The sequence below is a fragment of the Crotalus tigris genome, unplaced genomic scaffold (assembly GCF_016545835.1).
Source record: "Crotalus tigris isolate CLP2741 ecotype Arizona unplaced genomic scaffold, ASM1654583v1 scf7180000024366.3429058, whole genome shotgun sequence".
Lineage (NCBI taxonomy): Eukaryota > Metazoa > Chordata > Lepidosauria > Squamata > Viperidae > Crotalus > Crotalus tigris.
Window position 1 is genome coordinate 724,926 of NW_024100535.1, and position 27,081 is coordinate 752,006.

General features: G+C 38.8%; 1 protein-coding gene across 6 annotated transcripts in view; it reads right to left on the reverse strand.

Moving 5' to 3' along the window:
- Positions 1 to 27,081, reverse strand: part of PRKG1 (protein kinase cGMP-dependent 1) — a 1,362,786-nt gene that overhangs the window by 445,294 nt on the left and 890,411 nt on the right. The window contains exon 1 of one of the 6 annotated variants that reach the window (XM_039327752.1): positions 12,605 to 12,625. The exons of the other annotated variants lie outside the window; for them this stretch is intronic. The gene's annotated coding sequence lies outside the window, so the exon portion shown is untranslated. Of the gene's footprint in view, positions 1 to 12,604; positions 12,626 to 27,081 lie in introns of those variants that run through there. 6 annotated transcript variants of the gene reach the window in all.

Consider the following 27,081-nt stretch of genomic DNA (forward strand, 5'->3'; position numbering starts at 1 on the left):
TTAGGGCATATAACTCTGCAAATTGTGCGCTTGCTTGGCTAGGTAATTGTGCTGATTCTACAGTTGCAGTTTGAAAAACAATTGCGTAACCAGAGTATCTAATTCCTTGATCCATAAAGCTGGATCCATCGGTAAACCACTGAAAGTCTGGATTATGCAATGGTTGGTCTGTAAGGTCACGTCTGCAAGAATATTATAGTTCTATGTTTGCATCAGTTATGCACGGGCATAGTTGAATCTGGTATTGGCATAAGAGTGGCCGGATTGAGAGTAGAGCACTGTTGCAGTGTAACCTGTGGATTTTCTAATAAAAGGGCCTGTATCTTATGCATCCTTTGATTACTAATCCATAAATGCCCCTTATTGTCAATAATTGTCTGCAGGGCATGACTAGTACAAACAGCCACCGGAACAGAAAAGGTTAACTTATTTGCCTCCTGTAGTAACAGCATAACTGCTGCTAGAATTTTTAAACATTGTGGCCATCCTTGCGCCGCCATATCCAATTGTTTTGACAGATAAGCAACTGGGCGATTCCAATTTCCCTGCTTTTGAGTAAGGACTCCTAAAGCCACATTCTGTCTCACATCGACATAAAATGAAAACAACCTAGATATATCAGGTAGTCCTAGAGCCGGTACTGTAATAAGGGCTTGTTGAAGATGTTTCATTGCTTGGGCCTGCTCTTGTTGCTACAAAAGGGGTTCCTTTTCTGATCCTCTTAAAACTTGGTACAATGGTTTAGCTGTGAGAGCGAAGTTAGGAATCCAAATTCTACAGAAGCCTGTAATTCCCCAAAAGGCTCTAACTTCCTGTTTTGTTTGGGGGATGGGAATCTGTAACACAGCTTGCTTTCTCTGGGGGCCCAGAGTTCTTTGTCCTTGTGATAGTTCATAGCCTAAATACATTACAGTCATTTGAACTAATTTTGGACACTCTGTAGCCACAGTCTTGTAACATTTGGAGCAGTCTGGGTGTGTTTTCAAAGCAATCCTCCCTGTTTTGTCCAGTTATCAGAACATCATCCACATATTGAAGACAACAGTCCTCTTGTCTGACTAACTTCAAATATGCAAGATCTTGGGCTAAAGCTTGACCAAAACACGTAGGTGAATTCTTAAACTCTTGTGGTAGTCTAGTCCAGGTATATTGAGTCTTAACTTGTGTCTTTGGATTAGCCCATTCAAATGCAAAGATCTCCTGACAATCCTCAGCTAAAGGTATGGTGAAAAATGCATCCTTTAAGTCCACAACTGAAAACCATTTAGCGGATGCAGGTATTGTACTCAAAAGAATATATGGATTAGGAACAGTCGTGTGTAGGGTTAAGGTCAATTTATTAACGGGGCGGAGATCCTGCACTGGTCTCCACTGTCCGTCGAACTTACAAACAGGTAGAATTGCAGTATTCCAGGGTAACTGAATTTTTTTAATGATTTTTGCTATCAAGTATTTTTGGATTAATTCTTGAATGGCAATAGCAGCCTCTGAAGTACAATATCATTGAGGCACTCTAACAGGATATGCTTTTGGTTTTAGTTCCACCATAACGGTATGGCATATTTCACAAATCCAGGTGGGTTATCCTCTGCCCACAGGAGTGGGACATTAAATTGTTGTCACTTAGTACCTTCTACTTCTTCTTCTGTCACTACCATCAAGTGCCATATTTCTTCCACTGGGTGGCACACTTGAATTAATTGCTTCCCATTGTCAAAGGAAATAGTTGCTTTTAACTTATTTGGCAAGTTTCTTCCCAATAATGGGACTGGACAGTCTGGGACATATAAAAATTGATGTTTAATGATTCCTTGTCGCACTTCGCGTGTTAGGGGTTCCAAGAGTGGTCGAAATTGAGTTTCTCTGGACACTCCCTGAATTTGGATGGTCTGGTTTGATGGTTTGCCAATAGATTTATTTAGGACCGATCTGGTGGCTCCCATGTCAACTAACATTGGGACAATCTGTCATCCCACCCGTATTTTAACAATGGGCTCCAGGGGTGGGACCATAGAACCCGGTCCTCTTCAGTCTCCCTATTCCATGTCAGCTAAGCCGATCATGTTTTCTTCTCTTTCTTCCATCTGACTGGGATAGGCTGGACGCCCTCTTCCCCTGAAGCTTCCCTTACAACTTCCTTGAAAAATCCCTCTAAATCCTCTTCCTAGTCCTCTTCCATACTGGCGAGATTGTCCCTTAGGTTGGCCATTCCTCTGGGGGCACTCCCTTTGCCAGTGTCCTTCCTGTTTACAGATGGCACATTGGTTGGGTCCAATACGCATTCCCCCCAAGGCCACTGCTAACATTTCAACCTTCCTTTTTTCTTTCTGATCTGACTTATGTTCTTCCTTTTCACAGTTACAGAACACTTTCTGAGCTATTTCCATGATCTCTGCTATATTCTTCCCTAATGCCCCTTCTGTGCGTTGTAACTTTTTCTTTATGTCTGAGGCACTTTGGGTGATAAATCTTTCAATTAGGAGTGGGCGATTTTGTGCCACCTCCATATCAAGACCTGTGTTTACTTTATAAGCTTCTATCAGTCGGCTGAGAAAAGCGATTGGTGACTCATTTTTATCTTGCCAAATACTAGTTACTGCAGCATAATTAACTGGACGAATTGTGGCTTCTCTCAGGGCTTCTAAACACAAAAGCCGATAATTTTGCAACAAAGTTTGGTCCATCATTAGCATTCCAGTCTGGTCTTTCTTCTACTGTTTCAGTATCTCTGTTTGCCTGGTAATTCGCTCCCCCATCGGGGTGTCGGCGGGCAAGTACTTTTAATTTTCCTAACCTATATTTCTCTCTCCCCTCCATATCCAGTAAAGTAGAAATAAGTTGTTGCATATTATACCACATGGGATTATGCATCTGAATAATGGTGGAGAATAGGTCTATTATTTCTTGAGGTTTTTCTGAAAATGGTCCATATTGCCAACGCCAATTGAGTGGTTGTAAAGGGAACATACTGGAGCATCAGAATATTGGTGTTATTTGGTCCAGGGACCAAAACTTCTCTTAGAGGGGGATCATTTCTTCTGTTTTTACCCTCGTTTTACTTCTAGTTCGACTAGGAACTGATGTTTTGCTGTCATCGCTATCCAAGTCCTGATCTTTCTTCTGAACAGTTCTATCTTTTTTTATCTTTCTTTTCACACCGGCTTCTGGTTGAAGGTGGACTTCATTTCTTTCAACCGGAGGGGGTGGAATCTGCTGACATATCCCCCCTTCTTCTCTTCTAGGAACATAGGGCGGGGGCCTGGCAACTTCCTTTCTTTCTTCCTGGCTCAAAATCTTAGCTTTTGTCTGAGGTTTGGCTTTTTGGTTTGCCAAATATATTTTAGCACATTCTATCTGACACTTTGCTAACCATCGAGGCTTTTCTTCAATATTGATCTGCCATTGGTCTATATAGGGATATTGGTCCCAATGACCACTTCCAGTCACAATTTGATGAACCGATACCATGAGTTCGGGATTCGCCAATCCCTCTTTGGGCCACCCTACACCAAAGGTGGTCCATTCAGATTCACAGAATCTTTTTAACATGGCTGGATTTGATCGTGGGTCCCCATAATCCCTAGAAAAACCATTTTTGAAATTTCCTAACATACACTGAAGCGGTGTCTGACCAATGCCCTTCTTAGTCTGGTTTCCTCCCATTTCTCCCTAACACACTACCACCGACCTGGAGTGCCGGACATTCCAACGCCTCTTCAAGAAATACGATGGTTTAACCACCCACACAATCCTACCTATTGAAGACTTAAGGACGCCACCTTGTCTTCTAGGGGGTGATCAATCCCCTCTTCTGATCCAAATGGGATCAGGTATCCCCTTTTATAAAAGTTGCCTGCAGGCGTTCCAGACCCTTCCGTGGATTAAAGACCCGTCTGCTACCCTCGGTGGATCCTTGACTGGAGTGCTTCGCTGATGGGTGAGTTCCCCTCCCGTCCCGTCGAGGTCTCCCCATAGGCAAAGGCCACAGAGCTGGCTTGGAAGAGTCGTCGTTAGGAGAGGGGCTACCCACCAGGGCAGTCCGTCTGGAAGGTCAACGGCCTCTTCCTAAGAGTCCCGGCAGAGTCACCAGAAATCTTGTGGAAAATGAAAGGACTCTTACGAATTCTAGAGAGTTTTAGCAGAGAGATTTATTGCGCAGGTTCAGAAGCAATAGCAACTAGCAATTCTGAACCCCGAGGGCAGGTTCAGACTTCAGTTTTATACTTCCCTTTTCTCAGGAACAAAGGAATACACATTGAAATACACATTGTAATACATTAAGTTCGTTTTTCATGGAGAGAGTTTGCTACATACATTGTATCCAAGTGCAATGCACATTAGGTTAGTCACATACTACTAACACAGCACTATTCCAGTAATTATGCAGACACATCATTATTTTAGTGATTGTTCATTATTCCACATTACCTTGGGCACTCTCTTATGTCTTCAAGTGTTCAAATAAGTTTTTTTTTTTTAAAAAATGCAGTCCACTAATGTGGTCTTGCACCTTCATTGAAAAAATTAGTTAACATTGTCTAAATCACAACCGATGGGAAACAATCTATGTTCCAGTAGGCTACCTTTATATAAATGAAAGGGGTAGTTTAAAAAAGAAGCAGTCAAAAGGAAAAGTTTCAGCTTATTTTCACCAGTCATGTCGCCTTAGAATGGTGTTTCCCAACCTTAGCAATGTTATGATGTGTGGACTTCAACTTCCAGAATTCCTGCATGCTCACTGGGGGATTCTGGGAGTTGAGCTACACATCTTAGAATTGTCAAGATTGGGAAACACTATTCTAGAAATTGATGACTAAACTAGGAATAGTATCATTTGCTTAAATACAACGGAAATGTTGTTTTAAGCCAGTAATGGGGGGCACTGAATATAAAACAAGATTGTTCAGAGATTAAACTATATTCAAAAGATCCTCATGACTGAAATCAATTATAAGACTGGAGTGCTTCTTGGTCAGGCACTGGGAAAACCGTGGCAGGAGGTGACTTTGGGCCTGTCATTCTCTCTCATTTACCTCCTAACTCACATCATTGTTGGAGCAAAGTGTCATCTTGAACTCTTGAACAACAGGTGAGCTATAACACAAACAAATAGATAATCCAATTATACTAGAAAAATATTGAAAAACTTAGGTGTATGCAAAGCAAACCCAAGAAGTTTAGAATTAAATTATGCTTCATACTTTTCAGCATGGTTTCCAGCTGATTTTTGTTTTTATTTCCTTTAAAGTGGCCTCAAGATAGTTTAATTCAGATGCTGATTGGAGGTTTAAAATCCCTCTTCCAGCTGCTTATTTTCTCAAATTCATCTCCTTATATACAGGGATGAAGGGGGAAAAAACCAAATTTTCCAAGTTTGGGATATTTACTTATAAGGAAAAACTATTAGGTTCGTTCCCTTACACAGTATATAATTGGTGAAATATAACACATTGTCAGCGTCAGTGTGTTTAATGGAATATATACTGCTCAAAAAAATAAAGGGAACATAAATGTATAGGATCCTATACCTTTGTGTTCCCTTTATTTTTTTGAGCAGTATATTACTTCTTTTATAAATGAAAATAGAATTGCAACTTTAGGCAGCAAACCTATGCATGCATATTACAAAGAAAGTTCAATTTAATTTAACACACTTTCATTTTGAATAAGTATGGACAGAATTAGATTATAGTATCACTAACCAATTGCATACCTATAGAGAGAATGATTTCACTGAGTCTCATGAGGCTTATTGGCAGGTTAATGCATATCAGTTTGCAACCATAAAATCAGGAGTGAGCAATTCATTAAATCAGAAAAGAAGGAAAGAATGCCCAATTTTGATTTTTCTCTTGAAGCAACTGCTAGTTAAACAAATTACAACAATTCTTCTACCAAATTGTGGAGTCTGCTCCACATTCTTTCACCTATCAGATGCATCAGTATGTTTTATATAATAGTAAAAATTAGGCTAGGTCTTTTCTATTCCTAAGAATATTATTTTTATCATAATCATTTCCATCAGCATTATTACCACTTTATAAAACCTTAATAAGACCACACCTGGAATACAGCATCCAATTTTGGTCACCTTATTACAAAAAAGATGTCGAGTCTTTGAAAAAAAGTACAAAGAAGAGCAACTAAGGATGATTAAAGGCCCGGAGACTAAAACATACGAAGAGCAGGAACTGGGTATGGCTAGTTTAGAGAAAAGAAGGACTAGGGAGGGATATGACAGCAGTATTCCAGTATTTGAGAGGTTGCACAAAAAAGAGTGTCAACTTATTTTCCAAAGCACCAGAAGGCAAGACAAGAAACAATGGAAAAAAAACAAAGGAAACTAATCAAGGAGAGAAGCAACCTGGAATTAAGGAGAAAGTTCTTAAAAGTGAGAACAATTAACCAGGGGAAGAGCTTGCTTTCAGATGATGTGAGAGCTTCATCACTGGAGGTTTTTAAGAAGGGATTGGACAGTACTTGTCTGAAATGGTATAGGATCTCTTGTTAGAGCAAGGGGTTGGATTATCAGACCTCCAAGGTCCCTTCCAGCTATATTCTGATTGATTGATTCATCATCATCATCATTTCACTCCTTACAAAAAAATAGCTCATGCATCAGAAATGGGAGAAGGGTAGACAGAAGAAAGAATTTTTCAAAACTATGAATAGACACACAGCATGAGAGATTAAAAAAAAAGTTAAACATTCCAGTGATTTCATGTGCAATTTGTAAACTGTCTGCATTAGCTGTTTTGATTGCCATTTATCTTTTCAAGCCGGGATTTTCAGTGCCTGAATGAATTCATCAGCAAATGCATGGTGCTGCATAGCAAGTGCCCTGAGTGATATGTAAGATGACCAAAGGAATACAGAATGAATTGAGGAAGTGTGCTGTCATGAGTTTAAAGTGAACTTAAACAATCACTTTGATGTCTGCCAATGAATTTGTCATGTTGTTTCACCTACTTCTTTTTTCCTAATTCTCTAAATGAATCCATATGTTTCATATCACCTTTTTTTTAGAAAAAAAAGTTAATGCATTCTTTAATAAATCACCTTCAGTTTAGGAAGAAGACAGATTATCTATCTATCTATCTATCTATCTATCTATCTATCTATCTATCTATCTATCTATCTATACAGTACCTATATATACATACATTTACATCCTAAATGGAAATGCAATCCTAACATTTTCATAGCTCTGAGGTCATCAACAATGGAAGATTTTTCCCAGATAATTTGGGATAATTTTTATTTGGGTTTAACAACTGAACAGAATCCAAAACTAAAAGTAAGATTCCAAATTACATTTTTTCCAAAGCAGGTGTTTTAATACAATGTGAGGAAGACCATTTGCAAGGCAGAACTAGCAAATCTATAGCTTTGTGTATTACACTCATTTTTCCATACAAAAATGATAATCTAATCATAAAAATGGTGATTTGATCAGCTAAACTTTAAATATATCCGCACATCAATAAAGCGTATGCATGCCCTGGCTAATTCTAAATCTGTTGTCCTTGAAGTCATTCTACAGCATTTAGAGTTTAAATATAAATATGTCTTAGATTGCAGGGAAGAACATATGCTGGCTGGTGGACAGCGTATGCAAAGGAAACAAGGAATTGGTAGAAAACCATCTTCCTTTCATTAATACTTCCCAGGAGAAGTGCCACTGAATTTTGATATCATGATGGTTCTTCTCTTAAAGAAACAGTTCTATATTTAATTGCAATATAATGGAGCCATTACTCCAAACTCTTTATAGCACCTCAATAATTATATCTATGGGTATCCGTAAGTAAAAGCTTCCGAGTTTAAAATGCATATCTATTTCTACTTTGCCAGACAGAAATATACATAACAATAGAGAGGTGAATATTAGCAGCTTCTCAGTAAGGCTTTACTACGAAACTAGACTTTACACAACAGAAATGCTAATGGATATAGTAACAAGTACAGGAAAGGAGATGTTTAAACCACAATAACACTAAATGCTTTTATAGACATGAGTGTGATGAGAGAAGTGGATACTGAACATTAACTCTCGTTTGCTGTCCTCCATCACTAGTTCAATGGATCTTTGAACACATATTTAAAATTTTTATGGCATTTTTTTCTTCATTACAATTATACAAATCAAAGTAGTCAGGAATAGTTTTTCCTTGCTGGTCAGACAAAAATAGGCAGTGAATTTGCCACAGTATCTTCAAAGGAGTGTGCTTGGGAACTCCTAAATGAAAATAGGCGTTTATAAATTTATAATTTACAAATGTACAAATGTGAATTACTAGAGTACCCATATTAGATATAAAAGACTAAAATGTTTAGAAAGTAAATGTTACTTGCTGCAGTATGATTCATGTGCACTTATCAATGCCTTTGAAGATATTATTTATCTCCAAAAAACTAAGTGGAAGAAGGCAGAAGCGATAACTCACAATCACTCATCCTTCCTTGATCAGTAAAAGTGTCCCAAAATATTACTTCCTTCTCTCTCCCAATCATAAAATGCATCTCAGAGGGTCACTGCTCTATGATGCCTTCTGGGCTGACATCTGTTTTATCGTGTCATTCACAAAAAACCTCAGGGAATTCTTTCTAATGTGCTTTCTGCCCAAAGCAAGCCATTTGCTTTTTTGTATAACCATATGCCATTACAGCTCATCTACAGAGTCCTTATTAAAGACAGATTAAATCAGCTTGTAGTGTAGTCTATCATGTCTAATGATTATGAGAACCGGGTGTTCATTCAGAAGCATTAAAATAGCCAGATCCTCAAAAAGGTTCAATGAGTCTGCCTGGGGACTTTCCCCCAGTTATCCTCTTTGATTGTGGGAATACACCTACAACAATTTGGTAAATAACTGATCAGCTGCCCTTGAAGACATTCAAAGATGGGGAGGCATTCCAAGACAGATGCTTCAACACTTTTAGGAGAAACTTTCAATAAATCTGCCCCCTTGCTACCCATGGGTCCCAAAATCAAATGAACCCATGACTAAAGTAAGGAAGCTTATAACAAATTATGGATATAAATTATGTTTCAGATACTTTAGCCATAGTGTTTATCAATGTGAACCAACTTTAAGATGTCTGGACTTCAGTACTGGATGAGGAATTCTAGGTGTTGAAATTCACACATTTTAAAAATGTTGAAGTTGAGAAACATTGGTTTAAATGAAGGTCTTGATGGGCAGATCTTTCTAGGACTAACCAAGCTATAACTTAATATATTGTGCAAGAAAGGTCATTCTGAAGTTTCTCAGTTTCAGGGTGATCTTTGGTTTTTTAATTCATAAAATGTATGTTCCTTCACTTTTTTTTCATTATCTCACTTGGTTTTGTTTTGGTATTACTTTTGATTATGTGTCAGATATTCAGTACAAATCAACTAAAATGTTCCTTTAGAGTAATATAAAAATAAAAATAGGTATTTTTATTTCAAACTCCAGAGCATTTCTTCTTTGCAATAAAAATCAGATTTAAAATACTGCTGTGTAAATTTGCTTCTGAATACTATAAAAAGGCTGAAATTTTATATTCAATCTATCTTAGAGAATAATATGAAGCCTGAATATAGTAATTTGTAAGTACATTAAAACAGTATGAAGTAAGCAGCCTCCATATTTGTATATGACAAGTTGCCAGCATATGCCCTGAATTAAAAAATAAAATAAAATAAAATGAGAAAATAATGCCATCTGAAAAAAAGCACCAAAATTGCACAACAGATAAAAAGATGTTTGCCCATACAAGTAATAGGTTTATTTTTGCAAGCTGCCACTCTAGGTTCAAAAACGGCAAAATGATTGTAGAGTACATATGTAATAGAAAGCTGTTTATAAAACACAAATAAAAAGGATAATTCGTTTTCATATTGTAAAACAGATTAACTTTTTAAACTTTTAAAACCAACTTTTTAAAAATTGATGTTTGCAGTCAATTTTTAAAAAGTTGGCTAAAGCTACTTTTAATATTACCCCTTAATTGCTCTAAAGAGGTTAAAAACATCTAACAGTAATGTGATAAAACATGTCACCTTCCTTTCTTGTAGCTATAAATCAGTGGTCTTCAAACTTGACCCTTTTATGACTTGTGGACTTCAACTCCCAGAATTCCTCAGCCAGGCATGTTGGCTGAAGAATTCTGGGAGTTGAAGTCCACAAGTCATAAAAGGGCCACATTTGAAGACCCCTGCTATAAATCAATGACCTTCTGCAGAATCATAGCTTTATTCTAATTGGATGCGAGCAATAAGTTAAAGTTAGGTGTTCTCAGAAAATTAAATGTTTAATTTTTATTTATATTTAAACTAAACAAAGGGGACAGTGAGTTAATTGATATAGAACATCCCTGTCCCCGGCAATCAAAAAATTATAGGGTTAGCAGTGCATGTAATATAGATGTGTGTGTGGACAAGAATATCAACCTTGCTGTCAAGCAAAATCAAGCTTTTAATGGCGAGTGCCACACAAAGTGCACTAACTAAACAGGTGGTAATAAAATAGGGGAACTCAGGCACAACACAGGTTGTGTAGAAAGTAAACACATGGTCAGTCATAAAGGACTCAAATGTCTATACACCAATGCACAGAGTATGAACAGTAAACAGGGTGAACTAGAAATTCAGGTAAATGAGGGGAGATATGATATTGTTGCCATTATGGAAACATGGTGGGATGAAACCCACAAACGGAACACACAGCTGGGGGGATTTAAATTATTTAAAAGAAACAGACCAAACAAAAGAGGAGGTGGAGTTGCTCTCTACATAAGAAATAACTATATCTCTACAGAAATAGAGCACAACAATGATGAAAGCTGTCTTGAATGCATTTGGGTCAATATAAAAGCGGGGGGGAGGGAATGACATTGCCATAGGTGTATACTATAGGCCACCCAACCAAACAGAGGAAATAGATAAACTTTTTGCTAATCAGCTAATTAAGTTATGTAGGAAGCACATCACCATAGTAATGGGGGACTTTAATTACCCTGACATCAACTGGGAGACAAACTCTGCACCAAGTGGAAAATCAAACTGTTGTGTTCTCTGTTCGCTTGCAAATGATGAAGAGACATGGTTGCAATAATCAATGCTTTATTCTCCTACTCCAACTCCAAGCAAGCAACAAAAGGCATGCAGGCCTTTTATAGGGCTTGAACCCCGGACAGAGTGAACCAATAAGAGTTCTTCTTTCTTCGCGCCTTGCACATGCGCACAAGGCTGGCACCGCTCTGTCTGGTCCTGGGCAGCTTTTAGAATGCCCGGGCCCATTTGCAACAATTCTGGGCCTGCTGAGTTTCCTCATCAGGCCCAGGACAGGCCCTTCCCCTGGATAGAACACACGCAATTCCACTTCTTTACAATCATAATAAAATAAATCAAAAGAAAATAATAGTCTGCTCACATGCAGACACCCTTCTTCTACTAACATAGTTAGCCAACCAAACCACTTTCTAATGTGGACTTTGTGTGTCTATCTTTTACCCCACAAAGATCCCATCTACACAACCTAGACATGTAAGGTCCCTTGTACTGACAAGAACCTCACATATTCGCCTAGATGCTTAGGAGGGGCCTTAGCCAGTTGTGACCTACGCAAGGTTAGGGAGGGTGCCTGGCCTGTCAGTTCACCTGCCCAGCTAGGCAGACCAGGACTTGTTCTTAAGGGTGCCTGGCCTACTGGCCCGTCTATTGGGCTCGCTAGACCAGCACTTTTATGCACAAGTTTTGCAGGTGACCCCTGGTGAGGCATGCCAGCAGAATTGCCAGAGTTCCCCCCAAGCTCTGTGAGAGCAGCTGAAATTCCCCAACCCTCTGAGTTGGCTGTGGATTCCACAACAACTCTGTATGGCTCCAGGGAACTTAGTCCCTCGAGCCCGCGACCAGTCTCGTTGCGTTGCAGGTGTGCCCCAATACTCCCAGTCCCCAGTGGCCAAGGTGCCAGTGTCAGGAGTCACCTCATTAGCAGACCCCATCTCAGGTAATTTCCTGTTTGGAGCTCTTGCGGATATGCATGACTCCCTGTTCGGCGCAATAGCTGAACTCTGAGAATGTCCTTGCACCTCCCCTGGGAAGTCCCTAGCGCCCTGCGGTACATCCCAGGAACAGTGAGGTTGTATCTCATAAGGTGGACCTGAAGTGTGAGATTGTATCTCAGGAGGTGGACCTGAAGTGTGAGATTGTGTCTCAGGAGGTTGACCTGAAGTGTGACTTAATTCCTGGGCCCCTCCCCCCCCGAGAGCAGACGCAGAGGTGGAATCCACAGGGGACAACCACCAACGCAGTTGATCATTGTGACGCTGCAGGACATGGCCATCTCCCAAGATCACTTCGTATGATAGAGGTTCAGAGATCTTACAGATGACAGCAGGAACCCGCAGATGACCAGAAGCGTAGTTCCTAGTCCAGACCGGATCACCCAACTGAAGTCTCCTTGGTGCCCACGGAAGTGACACCTGTGAAGCCACCCAGTCTGGGTGCAACCTGTCCAGTTTGGTAATGAGTCTGTGACCCCAGCAGAGTTCAGATGGGCTCTTCCCTGTGGACGTGCAAGGTGTGGTGCGGTGTGCAAGAAGAAAATCAGCTAACCTGTGATGCCAGTTACCGTAAGTCAGTTTCTTGAGGGCATCTTTGGTAATGCGCACCATTCTCTCTGCCATTCCGTTGGAGGAAGGATGGAAGGGAGCCGATGGTGCATGCCAGATCAGGTTGGCTTGAAGAAAAGCCTGGAACACAGAAGAGGTAAATTGAGGGCCATTGTCAAAACCAGAACATCTGGGAGACCATGTGATGCAAAAATTCCTCTCAACACTTGGAAGGTCCTGGTAACAGTAGTGGAGGAAACAGGAACAACTTCTAGCCACTTGGAATGGCTATTAACAACAACCAGGAAGAATTGCCCCTGAAAGGGCCCAGCGTAATCTATATGCAACCTAGACCATGGGGTTTGAGTTTCCTCCCACATATGAACTGGTGCCTGAGGCATTTCAGGCCGAGGCTGTTGACACACTTGGCACCCGTGCACCTGGGCCTTGAGGCTTTATCGAGTCCAGGCCACCAAAGATGGCTGCGCTCAAGAGCTTTCATCCTAACTATCCCAGGATGTCACTCATGCAGAGAGATCAAGATTCTAGACCTCAATGAGGCTGGGATGACTACCCTGCTACCCCATAAAAGGCACCCATTAAAGGTAGACAGTGCATGTCTCCTTTGCCAAAAACTTTGAAATGTCGCATCTGGACACGAGTCAGGCCATCCTGACAGCACCCATGTCAGCACGTGTGTAAGCATGTGATCAGTGGCAGTTTCAGCAGCCACGTCCCTAGCATTAATGGGAGATTCAGGCAACTCCTGAATGGAAAGAATATTTATGGCAGGAGCAAGGTCTGCTTCTACCTGAGTTAAAGGCAATCTGATTAGGCCATCTGCATGGCTCATTTCTTTTCCAGGTTTGTGAACTAGAGTGTAGTCATATGCTGACAGGAAAATGGACCATCTCAGCATATGAGGATAAATGATATGTGGAGTCTGTTTGTTAGTAGTAAACAACCCTAACAGAGGCTTATGGTCTGTATAGACTGTGAAATGGTGGCCATATAAGAAATCATGAAATTTCTTTATGCCAGCTACTATGGCCAAGGCTTCTCTGTCAATCTGAGCGTAATTCCACTTTGCAGATGACAGAGTCCTTGAATAATAGGCCACAGGGACTTGTGTCCCATCAGCCTTCAGATGGCTAAGTACTGCTCCCACCCCATAAGGAGATGCATCACATGCGTTGCAAACAGGCAGTTGCTCATTGAAATGCACTAAAACAGCATTAGAAGTGAGCAAGGCCTTAACCTCATTGAAGCTCTTGTCATGGACTTTAGTCCACTGCCAAGGAGCCTGCTTGTTTAAGAGCCTATGTAACAGTTCTGCCACTGCTGCTTTGTGTGGGAGAAATGCATGGTAATAATTTAATAGCCCCAAGAAGGCTTTATAGCTCACTCTTGGACTTGGGGCTTGGGGCCTGTTGAATAGTTGTAGTTTGGCTTCAGCAGGGGGAATGCCTTGGCATCAATCCTGAAACCTAAGAAGTCAGTGGAAGTGACTCCTATCTTGCATTTATCCTGCTTTAGCTTAAGGCCTGCTTTTCTAAAACGCAGCAAGACAGCCCTTAATCTTTCTGCTAAATTTTGAGATGATTCCCCAGCAATGAGGACGTCATCAAAATAGGGACAGACCCTGGGAATACCTCAAAGTGTGCTTTCCATGATATTTTGGAATATGCCAGGGGCTACATTTACCCCAAATTGCAGTCTCTTGACCATGAAGCCCCCCCTGTGAGTTACAATAGTCTGGGCCTCTGCAGCTGCCTCATCAACAGGTCAAGCTTCGCAAAAATGCGCCCCCCCCTTGAGGGAGGCCAGGATATGGCTTACAACAGGGACTGGATAAATGTGCTGTTGCAATGCCTTATTCAGTGTACACTTGTAGTCTGCACATATACGTATTTCCCATTAGCCTTTAGAGGAATTACTATGGGAGTTTCCCTTGACTAGAATCCACAGGTTCTAAAATGCCCTGCTGGAGCAATTTGTCCAGTTCAGCATCTATCTTACCTTTGAGGGCAAAAGGTACCCTCCTAGGCTTAACCCTGATGGGCATGATGGTTGGGTCTAAACATAGCGAAATGGGAGGCCCCTTGTAGGATCCTAGCTCTGAACTAAACACATCCGCAAACTCCTTGCAAACCTCTGCAAAGCCAAGCGTTTGCAAACTGTGCAGCCCAGTTAACTGGATTCCCAGGGCCTCAAACCAATCGAGTCCAATAAGACTCGTACGATCACCCCCAACAACCACCACATCTAGGGAACCTTCAAAATCCTTATACTGTACCCCAAGGGTGGCCTCCCCCTTAACATACACCATAGAATTTTAAGTCATTGAGTATTAGATTCGATAGCCTGAGTTTAACTCGAAGGCCACTAGTGCAGCAAATCTTTTTAAAGGTATTAATTGAAATAATGGAAAGAGCGGACCCTGTGTCCAACTCCATTAGTAAGGGAACCCCTTGTAACCTTACATTAAAAGAAAGTTTCTTCTTAAGGGGCTTGTGTGTTCCTGTTCTTAGAATGCTCCTGCAGAGAATGCACAGAAACCCATCCTGTTTTGGCTGGGGACCCTGGTACCTTTCAGACACAATTCTTCATGAGCTTGGACCTTCTGGCGACCCAAACAGACAGATGCGATGTGGCCTTGCTTGCCACATGCTCTGCAAATGGCGGAGCGAAACCTGCAGTCAGCTCGCTTGTGGCATCCTCCACACCTGAAGCATTGAAGCGATGCTGGGGCCTTGTCCGGATGTTCCTTCTGCCTCCTTTCAGCTGGCTGGTGAAGCCTATCCACCTCTTCTTCAGGGTCTGCTTCCGATTCTTCTTGAGCGTCCTCTTGATGGACTGTAAGTGTTTCTGGAGGGTTCCTGGTGGGTTGTAAAGCCTTCACAGCCCCTCCTGCTGCTTCCTCAGCTGTCACCTCTCATAGGGCATCTTGGAAAGAGACATCTTCTTTTGCAAAAATCTTCTGCTGTAAGTCTCTGCTCCTCAAACCGCATACGAAGCAATCTCGCAGCCTCTCTTCCAGATCTTTGAACTCACAAGGTCTGGCTGCTTGCCTTAAGGCTGCAATAAAGTCCGCAGCACCGGCCTCTGGTCTCTCTGCTCAAACACGTGCCTCCAAGCAATGATGGATAACTTCAGCTGGAAGTGTTCCTTCAGCATTTTCTTTAAATCAGCATATGTTACTGACTCCAGGAGTGCAGGGGCCACCAGGTTCTCTGCGATGTCAAAAGCTTCTTGTCCACAGGCACACAGAAGAATTGCTGCCTTCAGGCCGTCTTCTCTTATCTGATTTGCTCTGAAGTAATTCTCAACCTGTGCTATGTATGAAGCCCATCTCTCAGGGTGTGAGACATCAAAATCAGATAAGTGGCCAGTCTTTGCCATCCTCTTGTTACAATCTTCACCACTCGCTCCTCTGCAAACTTCTATTGGGGAAAGGGTCTTGTAGCCTAGCTCACCCTCCAGCGACGCTATACTGGCAGGCTGGGACGCTGATTCAGATGCTGTTTTGCCCTCTTCAGGACTTTCTGGGTGAGTCCTTAAAACTTTTTTTTCTTCAGCTTGCAAAGGATCCCACCTTTGTCGCCAGTGTTGTGTTCTCTGTTCGCTTGCAAATGATGGAGATACATGGTTGCAATAATCAATGCTTTATTCTCCTACTCCAACTCCAAGCAAGCAGCAAAAGGCACACAGGCCTTTTATAGGGCTTGAACCCCGGACAGAGTGAACTAATAAGAGTTCTTCTTTCTTCACGCCTTGCGCATGTGCACAAGGCTGGCACCGCTCTGTCTGGTCCCGGGCAGCTTTTAGAATGCCCGGGCCCATTTGCAACAATTCTGGGCCTGCTGAGTTTCCTCATCAGGCCCAGGACACAACACAAACAGATTCCTGACAAACCTAACAGACAACTTTGTCTCCCAAAAAGTAGAGAAGGGAACTAGGGAATTAGCCATATTGGATCTAATCCTCACTAACAGAGATGAAATGATAGAAAGTGTTGAAGCCACAGGAACCGTGGTCCTCAATGGAACTGCAGCTACATGGAGGGAAGTGTGTAGTGGGGTGCCCCAGGGCTCTGTTCTAGGCCCAGTGCTCTTCAACATCTTCATCAATGATTTGGACAAGGGGATAGATGGGGAAATCATCAAATTTGCAGACGATACCAAGCTGGCAGGAATAGCCAACTCTCCAGAAGACAGGCTTAACATACAGGAGGATCTGGACAGACTTGAACACTGGATGCTATCTAACAAAATGAAATTCAATGATGAAAAAAGTTAGGCAAGAAAAACCAAATGTACAGGTTAGTATAGGTGGTACCTTGCTCAATAGTAGCAACTGTGAGAGGGATTTCGGAGTCCTAGTGAACAATCATTTAGAGCCAACAGTGTGCTGCAGCTGCCAAAAAAGCCAACACAGTGTTAAGCTGCATTAACAGAGGGATAGAATCAAGATCATGTGAAGTATTAATACCATTTTACAGTGATTTGTTAAGGCCACACTTGGAATACTGCATCCAGTTTTGGTCACCACAATGTAAAAAAGATGTTGAGACTCTAGAAAGAGTACAGAGAAAAGCAACAAAGATGATTAGAGGTCTGGAGGCTAAAACATATAAGGTTGCTGGAATTGGGTATGTCTAGTTTAATGAAGAAAAGGACGAGGGGGGATATGGTAGCAATTTTCCAATATCTCAGGGGCTGCCAAAGAAGAGGGAGTCAAGCTATTCTCCAAAGTGCCTAAAGGCAGGACAAGAAGCAACAGATGGAAACTAATCAAGGAGAGAAGCAACCTAGAACTAAGGAGAAACTTCCTGACAGTTAGAACAATTAACCATTGGAACAACCTGCCTCCAGAAGCGGTGAATGCTCCAACACTGGAAGTTTTTAAGAAGAGACTGGACAGCCTTTTGTCTGAAATGGTATAGGGTTTCCTGCCTGAGCGGGGGGTTGGACTAGATGACCTCCAAGTCCCTTCCAACTTTTTTATTATTATTATTATTATTATTATTATTATTATTATTATTATTATTATTATTATTATTATTATTATTATTATTATTATTATATAGAGTTGGAGCTGGTTAGTATTTAGATAAGATTTACCAGATTTGTAAATTAGGAAAACATAACGGAAGGTGAAGCATTGCTAGCAGAAAAAGTATTAACACTGTCAACATTGCCTTTGGGACACTTATTAATTCAGGGATAAAGGGTTGGATAGTACTCTTGATGAAGGATCAGATTTCAATTTCTTCTAACTACCCAAATATATATCAAAATTAACTTTTTAATAGGATAAAGAAAAATAAAGTAATGACAAAGTAATTATACACAGTTAAGTAATATTCCTTTTCTTGGATAAAATAAAAAAAGATTTAAAAACAGATGAAATAGTAGAAATTCACAATAACCAATTGTGTATAAAAACGGATGCTACACAAATGATCTCAATACAAACATAAATTAATTTACCATATTAGAATGGATATTTTAATCAACAGGATTAGGTATGACTTTGATGCAAGTGCCTGGGATTAGTGACTTCTTATATAATATTAAGAATTCACAGTAGATATAAAAATTATTTGGACAAGGTTTTTAAAATCCCATTGAAGTATTACAGATTGTCTCCAAAAATGTACTGTTCTATTCAATATTATTACACTAACTCTTTTCTAACTACTTCTCCCTTTGTTCGTGAACAATAGCATACACACACAAACACACATTCATTCATACTGTATATAAACTTATAAACTATACAAAGTAATGCATAATTTGGTATTAAAGATATGGCTACTAAAGCTAATACATGGACCTGATTTATATAACTAAAAAGGAAAAAGAAGAGTTTAAACATTGCAATTGGTTCTTCCAGAAAAAATATGATATCCTTTACAAGAACACAAAGTTCAGAGACCTAGAAAAAACCTTTTTGTAGTGTACAAGAATTCACAAGCAAGTTGTCAATTTTGAAGTTGCTAACATACACCTAATATTTGGGGTCTACAGAAGACAGAAGCAAATGCCGAAATGTAGCTTAAAATTATGACCTACCAGAGTTATAATTCAGACCAATTCTAGCTTCCAAAGCTTTCCTACATGCCCCAATTGCTATGGAATTCTCTACTGCTACCTTCCGCTCCAGGGAGACTGGACCTATCTGATTGGTCTGACTTCCCCTTCAGTGACTGATGGACCAAAAAGGTCCATCCATCACTTTCAGAGGTAGCAGGGAGTTGTTCTTGTTGGTCTGCTGTATGATCCTTCTGAAGCCTTTGTTGCCGCTTGGAATAAGGGAGAGGATGAAGCCTTGGATTTCATTACACCTAGGCAATCTCTCTTCTCTCCAAAATACCATCACTCTTTGTGGCTTGCATTAAATGGGAAGAGAGTTGTCTAGAGCGTTGCTGGCTCTCAGTGAAGGACAAACATGACTGAACATAGGTTAGAGCCATTATTAAGGCCTATTTTATGGCAATAAAGGTGGTGAAGTGCCAGTATTTCTCTGCCCTTTGGTGAGATGGGCAGTTATACAAACAGTGCTAATTTGTGTTGACTGTAGATCAGAGTCTCGTATATGTACCTTTAGTGATTTGAACTCAACTTCTGTTCCTGGTTACTTGTACCTGATGGTTAGTGACCATGAGACAACAAAAACAACCATAAGCCTCTGCTCAGGTAAGGAAAGAAGATCCATTTTAGGTCTTGTCTGGCACATAATTGGAAGAATTATATCCGTGGCAAGATATGAAGAACTTTAGTTACCTCAGTCTGTCAGGTTTTCATAGCCAGCAGTAAAGTTTCTTTCTCCAAGCACAATCTCATATTCGTCAATTGACTTAATCTGACACAAGATTCTCAGACGCAGTTTGAAATCTTTATTATAGACAAGAATTAAGTCTTATAAACAGATGATTTACCCACAATAATGAGAAAAAAAAGGTCAAAGCCTTTATATAGATTTGTGGTCTAGAGTTGAATTCTAAGCTTTTTCCTTTATTTACAAGTTAACTGGTTCATGGTTGTTTTCTTCAAGACCTCTTCAAGACCAGCTAACATGGGTTTACATCAAAGTTCCATCTAACTTGAGATGAGATGGTTCTTGCCTCATCAGCCTGATTCATTACAAAACTTTCATACTGAAAGACAAAGTTTTGGGCTACAAAAATCAGAATCAGAACCCCAATAGATAGCAGCAAAGAGTAAACAATTCTTCTATATTTCTGCTGTTATTTTAGTAGCCCATGTGATAGGTTTAATGGTGCCAGATATTATGAATTACTTGCATGACAAGGGAGAGGAAGAAGTCTAAGGATTCCAGTATGAAATATTAATTTTAAGGAACTGTCTGGTAGATATAGCATAATAGAAAAATGAATGTATTTCAGAATTGGCAGGATTGATTGATTGATCACATTTCTGAACTATCCATCTCCCTCAAAGTGAAGAAAGTTCTGACTAAACACATTGAAGAATTGAAAAACTGAACATTAGTAACTTTTTTTTTCAAAAAGTTTTATTAGAAATTACAAAATAAAATAAACCCATTGAACATTAGTAACTTTGATAAGAAAAAGAAAAAGTATTAAGATAAAGACCGGAAAGCAATAAATATAAACTGTAATAAAAAAGTGGCTACTTTTTCCTCAGGCAAAACATTTCAATCATTGGGGAGGAAAGAAGAATTTTCATAAACTTAGCAAAAATTTTTGAGGATGGAGCAGCAATAGATGGAAATATACTGTGACAGAGAAGTTTCACAGACAGCAAGGCCAGTGGGAATCTACTCCGTACAATAAATGAAATATATTTTATTGAACAGTTTGGTTGCATTGCTTAATAGCAGTAAATTGTATTGAATTCTTTTTTATAATAATTTTATTAATGTTTACAAAGATAACAGACATAGAAACTAAGAATAATATAAAAAGAAGAGAAAAGGTAAAGAGGAAAATAAAAAAAATATATTAAAAAAAGAATAGAAGAAAAAAGATATGTAAAAAAATGACTTTCCCTTCCTCCAGACAATACAAACAACTTCAGTAACATATTTACTTTCTTTGATATTTCAATAAAGGGTATCTTCTTCTCATATTTCATCTCTTATCAATAGGCAAATTATAACATCTTATCATTCAGTCATAATCATCTTATCTTTTGGGTGAGGCACCCGGTCTACCAAATATAAGTCTGTTCTGTTATAAAATTCCTAAAGGGTGTGAGGTTGCCCTTGGGGGGCCGGGTGGGTGTGGCCAGTGTGGATGCAGCCTAATGGGTGGGTGTGGCCTACTGGGTGGGTATGGTCAACTCTATATCGTTCGCATCAAGGGTGCCTGTGGGGGCCTGGGCAGGAGTGGGACAGATCTGAGAGTCTCTGGCAGAATGGGGTGGGACCGAGGCAAGTGCCAAGGCATGGTCCATTTCTTCATTCCTCACAAAGGGTGACACTTCCCCAGCATGCACCCAGGGGGCGGGGCTGACACGGCAGGGGCTGGCTCCTCACTATTTCCAGATAGCCTTGTGGAGCTAAGACTGAATGCATTTCAGCATAGATGGCCACCACAAAATTGTACATTGGCTCCCGGCCGCCTGGGCCAGGGCCAGGGCCAGGGCCAAGGCAGCGGGGACCTTTCCCTCACTGTTTCCAGGATGGCTTCGCGGGCCACATGAAAGCACTTCGAAGGCCGCATCCGGGCCCCGGGCCTTGGGTTTGACATGTCTGATATATATTGTAACTTTTTTTTAACAATCTTTTTTATTATCAACATATGTTAATTTTTCCAATTAACAAGTTGTCTGGTGTTTGCTAAGCTAATACATGTTCACTTCCTAATCCTTCATTCTTTTCTCTAACCAAGAATAAAATAAATTCCAAATTTTATAATAGTCCGTATCTTCTTTGTCTTTCAGCCTCATAGTTAGTCTGTCCATCTCTGCACATTCCAATATTTTCGTGATTATTTCTTCTTCTGATGGCAATCCTTCATTCTTCCAGTACTGTGCAAAAATTATTCTTGCTGCTGTGGTAATATGTAGAATTAAATATATTTTCTGCTCATTAATCTTTTCAGACATAATGCCTAGTAAAAAAAGTTCAGGTTTAAAATCCACTTGTTCGCCCAATATTTTTTCTAACCACGTATGTATGCTTTTCCAATAGGCCTTTGCCTTCCCACGTGTCCATCAAATATGTTAATATGTGCCTATGTTATGTTTACATTTCCAACATCTATCTGACATATTTTTAAACATTTCTGCTAATCTTGCTGGTGGAAGGTGCCATCTATAAAACATTTTATACAGATTTCCTTTGTATGAAGTTGACATTGTTAATTTATAGTTTCTCTCCCATAACATTTGCCATTTTTCTAATTCTATATCATAACCAAAATTTTTTGCCCATCTTATCATTGTTTCTTTCACTTGTTCACTTTCCATATCTAAAATTAACAAAAAATTATACATTTTCTTAATTAATTTCTTATCTGAGGTTAACACCCTTGTAAAATCCATACATTTTTACATCTTTTTCATATCTACTTTGTATCTGAAAATGTGCCCACCAGGACAAATTTATTCCTAAATTTTCCAATTCTTATTTAGATTTTAATTTCCCATCCATATCTAAAATATCTTTATATGTCCATACTTTTTCAAAGTCTACCAGATTCGGATGTATAAATGCCTCCATCGTTGATAACCACCCTGGAATTTTTGAATATATTTTAGTTTTAATTTTTTCCCATACTGTTAATAAGGCATTTCTTATAAAATTATTTTGAAAGTACTGTTTTTCCCATACCATAAAAAAGCATGCCACCCCAATTGTAAATCATGTCCCTCTAAATACAATAACCTTTTATTTCTGAGTGTTATCCACTCTTTCACCCATGTTAACACAGATGCTTGATAATACAATGTCCATTCCGGCAACCCAAAACCTCCATTTTCCTTAGCATCTTGTAATGTTTTCATCTTAATTCTAGCTTTTTTCCCCTGCCAAATAAAGTTCAAAACCAATGAATGTAAATTTTGAAAGAATTTTCTCTCAAGTTTTATCGGGATCGTTTGAAATAAAAATAAAATCTTCGGCAACACATTCATTTTTACTGTAGCAATTCTTCCTAATATTGACAATTGGAGATTTTTCCATCTTTCCAAATCTAGCTTTATTTGCTTCAATAATTTTATATAATTGTCTTCTTTTATTGACGAACATTTAGCTGAAAGATATTTAAATATTTAACTTTTTTCACTATTTGTACCTCTGTTTTCTCTAGTATTTGCCTGTTTTGTTTATCTGTGAGGTTCTATTACTTTAGTTTTATCTTTATTTATTTTTAGTTCTGCCACTTTTCCATATTCTTCTATGTTTTCCCATAGTTTAGGAATCATCTCTAAAGGTTCTTCCAAAATAAACACTAAATCATCGGCAAATGCTTGTAACTTATGTTTCATCTTTTATTTTCAATCCTTTAATTTCTATATCTTGTCTTATCCTTCTATTTAATACTTCCACAGTAAAGATAAATAATAATGGGGATAGTGGACGCCCTTGTCTTGTGCCTTTCCTTATCTCAAAGTTCTCAGTATAATCTCCATTCACTATCACTTTTGCTGTCTGGTTACTATATATTGTTTTTATCATATTTATAAAATTCTTTCCAAAATCCATTATTTGTAATTGTTGAACCATAAATTGCCAAGAAACATTGTCAAACGCTGTTTGAGCATCTAAAAACACTAATGCTAATTGTTTCCCTGGGTGTAGTTCATAATATTCTAATACGTCCATTATCACCCTTAAATTATTTTTGATTTGTCTCTTTGGTAAAAAGCCGTTTTGATCTGGATGTATAAACTCAACTAAGTATCTTTTCAGTCTCTCTGCCATTATTGAAGTAAAAATTTTGTAATCCACATTGAGTAATGAAATCGGTCTATAGTTCTTAATATACATCAAGTCTGAATCTTCTTTTGATATCAAAGTAATATTTGCTTCTATCCATGTATTTGGGAGTTTGGCCTCTAACAATAGTCCATTGCAAACCTCTTTCAGCAGTTCGCTTAATATATCTTGTAGCTTTTTATAAAATTCCGCCGGTAGCCCATATGGGCCTGGTGTTTTCCTGTTCTTTTGTCGTTTTATAGCCTCTAATATCTCCATCATTGTTATTCTGTCTTCTAACATAGTTTTGAATGTCTCTGGAATCTTTGGCAATTTACTTTTTTCTAAATATTGAACAATTCTCTCTTTTGCAGCCTCCTCTTTGCCATACAATTCCATATAATAACTCTTGATTATCTTTTTTATTTCTTCCTTTTTAAATTGTAAACAATCTTTCCCATCTACTAAATTATGTATTATTTTCTTCTCTTTCTGTTTTTTAAGCTTATAAGCTAGCCATCTTCCTGGCTTGTTAGCATTTTCGAAGAAATTTTGTTTTGCTCTCTTTATTTGTTCCACCAATTTTTCTGAGTCCAACAAATTCAGCTTATGTTTTATTATTTCCATTTCTCTTTTCAAAGTCTTTTCCTGTGAGATTTGTTGTAATTCTGTCTCTAATTTTCTAAATTCTTCTTTTAATAATAAATATTGCTGTCTTCTCTATTTGTTTTTCTTTGCCATATACGTTATAGCTATACCTCTAAAATACGCTTTAGCTGTATCCCATACATTTTGTAATGATGTATCTTCTTCTTTATTTTCTTTAAAGAAGAATTCCATTTCTTTTTTGGCCAAGTCTATAAATTCTTTATCTTTTAGTATAGATTGATTTAAAATCCATCTTGGTTTTTTTTGTACTCCTTTCCATGTCACTTTTATAGGGTTATGATCTGCCCATGTGCCTATTTCTATCTCAATTTCCTGTATATCCATCTTTAATTCAGGAGTCATCCAAATCATGTCAATTCTTGACCAAGATTTATGACTATTTGAGTAAAAGGCGTACTGTCAATTTTGAGGATTTATTTCTCTCCAAACATCTTGAATTCCAATTTCTTCTGCCATATCAAAAAATGTCTTAGGTAATCTCCTTCTTACAAGTTTTCCTGTTTTGCTACTTTTATAATCCATTGTTCCACCTACTATCGCACTAAAATCTCCTATTAAAAATATTTTGGTATTCCATTTATATTAATTTCCAGTGTAATCTTTGATAAAATTGTTCTTGATTATCATTTGGAGCATAAATTGCCACTAACAATATTTGTTTCTGGTGCAAATATATTTCAACCATAACAATTCCTCCTTCTTCATCTGAATATATTAATTTAGAGTCAATTGTCTCTTTAACATAAATCGCCACCCCTCGTTTCTTTTGTTGTGCTGATGTATAATAAAGCTTCCCCATTTTAGGGTATTCCAAAAATTTGTAATGTTGTTTTTTTATGTGTGTTTCTTGTAAACAGATTATATCTATATTTAATTTCTGAAGTTTCCTAAAAAAATTATTTCTTTTTATTGGGGAATTTAGTCCATTTACATTTGCCAAAAAAAATCTCACTTTTTTCCTCCATTTTCTCTTTCATTACTTATATTTAGGCCTAGTCGATCTTGTAATCCTTTGTTCTCTAACAGTTCCTTCTCCTTCACCCGTTTGTTCATTTTTTTCCTGCTGCTGTTCTGCTTGTGCCGCTGCTCCTTGGGCTGTCTCTCCCATCTGTTTATCCTCTTGTTGCTGCAATCCTTCATCCAAAATTACTCTATTTCTTACTTCAAGTCATCTGCTTTCCAAATTGAGTCCAGTCAATATCTTGTATTGTTCCAATTTATGAAAATGCCTTCTGGCATTAGCCATCTGAAATTTATGCCTTTGGCAATCAATTCTGTAGTTAGAAAATGGTAGTGTCTCCGGGTATCTCTCACTCTTCTGGGTATCTGTTTTAAGACCACAATTTCTTTATTTTTATATTGTAAGGGTTCCTCTCTCACTTTTCTCAGTAATTCATCTCTTGTTGATTTCTTCATGAACCTCACATGCACTTCTCTTGGTAATCTGTTTTTTCTTGCATATGTTGAACTCATACGAAAAATTTGATCGGTCTCATTCTGAATATCAGTTCAATCTGCATTTAAAAGTTCTGCCAACAACTCAATAATCACCATTTCTATATTTTCTTCACTGTCTTCAGGAATATTTTAAAACCTCAAGTAATGTTCCGCTTCTCTCATTTCCACCATTGCCATAGCACATTCTAGCTCTTGATTTGTTTGTTCCAGTCCTTCATTCTTTTGCTGTAACATTTCCATCTTTTTGTCAATATCTTGTGTTTTAAGTTCCACTTCCTGGATTTTCTGTTCATTTTTTGTAATCTTTTGATTTTGAGCTTCAAATTGTGCCTTTATATCCATAATTTCTTCACTTACTTTCTCTAGTTTCCTCTGTATTTCCTCATGGGTTTTTTTTTTGAAAAGTCAGTTGAATTAATTTTAAAGAAGTTTGTGTCTCTTCTTGAGCCATACTTGCTTTTTCATGCTGTAGCAATGTGCTGACAGAACTCTGAGTTGTTGGGCTGGCTTGTCCAACAGAGGGTGCCGAGGAAGTTTTTTTTTGCAAGTCTAGAAATATTAGATGTACTCATTTTATTGCTCACAGTTTAAATTTATATCCAAGACGTAATCAAGAATCAGTTGTTGTGAGGCAAAACTACCTCCTCCAGTCTCTTTCTTATGTTTAAAATATTCTCTTTTTCTTTCTGTCTTCCTGAATGGTGACTATTTAGTCTTTAACCAATGTCAACAAGTAAAGTTATGAACAGTCTTTTGTTTGTTATCTCAAACCAAGACTTTGTTTTACTCAAGCTTTCCAAGGTCACTGTTTTTAATTCTTTAATTCTTATTTTTCACCAGTAGATGTCCTCATTGGCTTATTTATCAACTCTCCACACTCCTTAGTCAGATAGTTGTGTTATTCATTTACCATTTCCCCTTAATGTTAAATTGCCGCTCCAAAAGTCTCTCTGGGGGTCTTTATTCTTTCAAGTTCTCCTTTTTAGGGTCTCAATATTTTAAGCACAAGGAGTAGGAAGAAATTTCAGCTCACCCAGGCATAACTTGTTGGAGATCAGCTGTTTTTCATAGCTTCCCTTCCGGCTGCAGACAACTTGGGTTGCCTCAGTCTCTCCCGGCAACCTTTCTTCTGCCCCTTTAGAGGGGGAAATTCAGTATGCTTGGATTGATCGCCACCAAAACCAAGCTCCTGAAGAATCCCTCTTTCTTTGTTGCCCCTCCAGGGCAACTTTCTGTCCCTTTAAGAGACGCTAAGTGAAGCGAAACCGGACTGGAAGGCTGGAGACCCAGCCTCCTATGGCTGTCCCATTCCCTGCCAAACCGGCAGTCCCTCTATATATTGTCACTTTAAAATAAAATATATTAGTTTTATATTTCTTTCCTTTCCTTTAACACTTTCTCTAAGAATACCACAGAAGAAATCTCTTCCCATCTCATATCTAG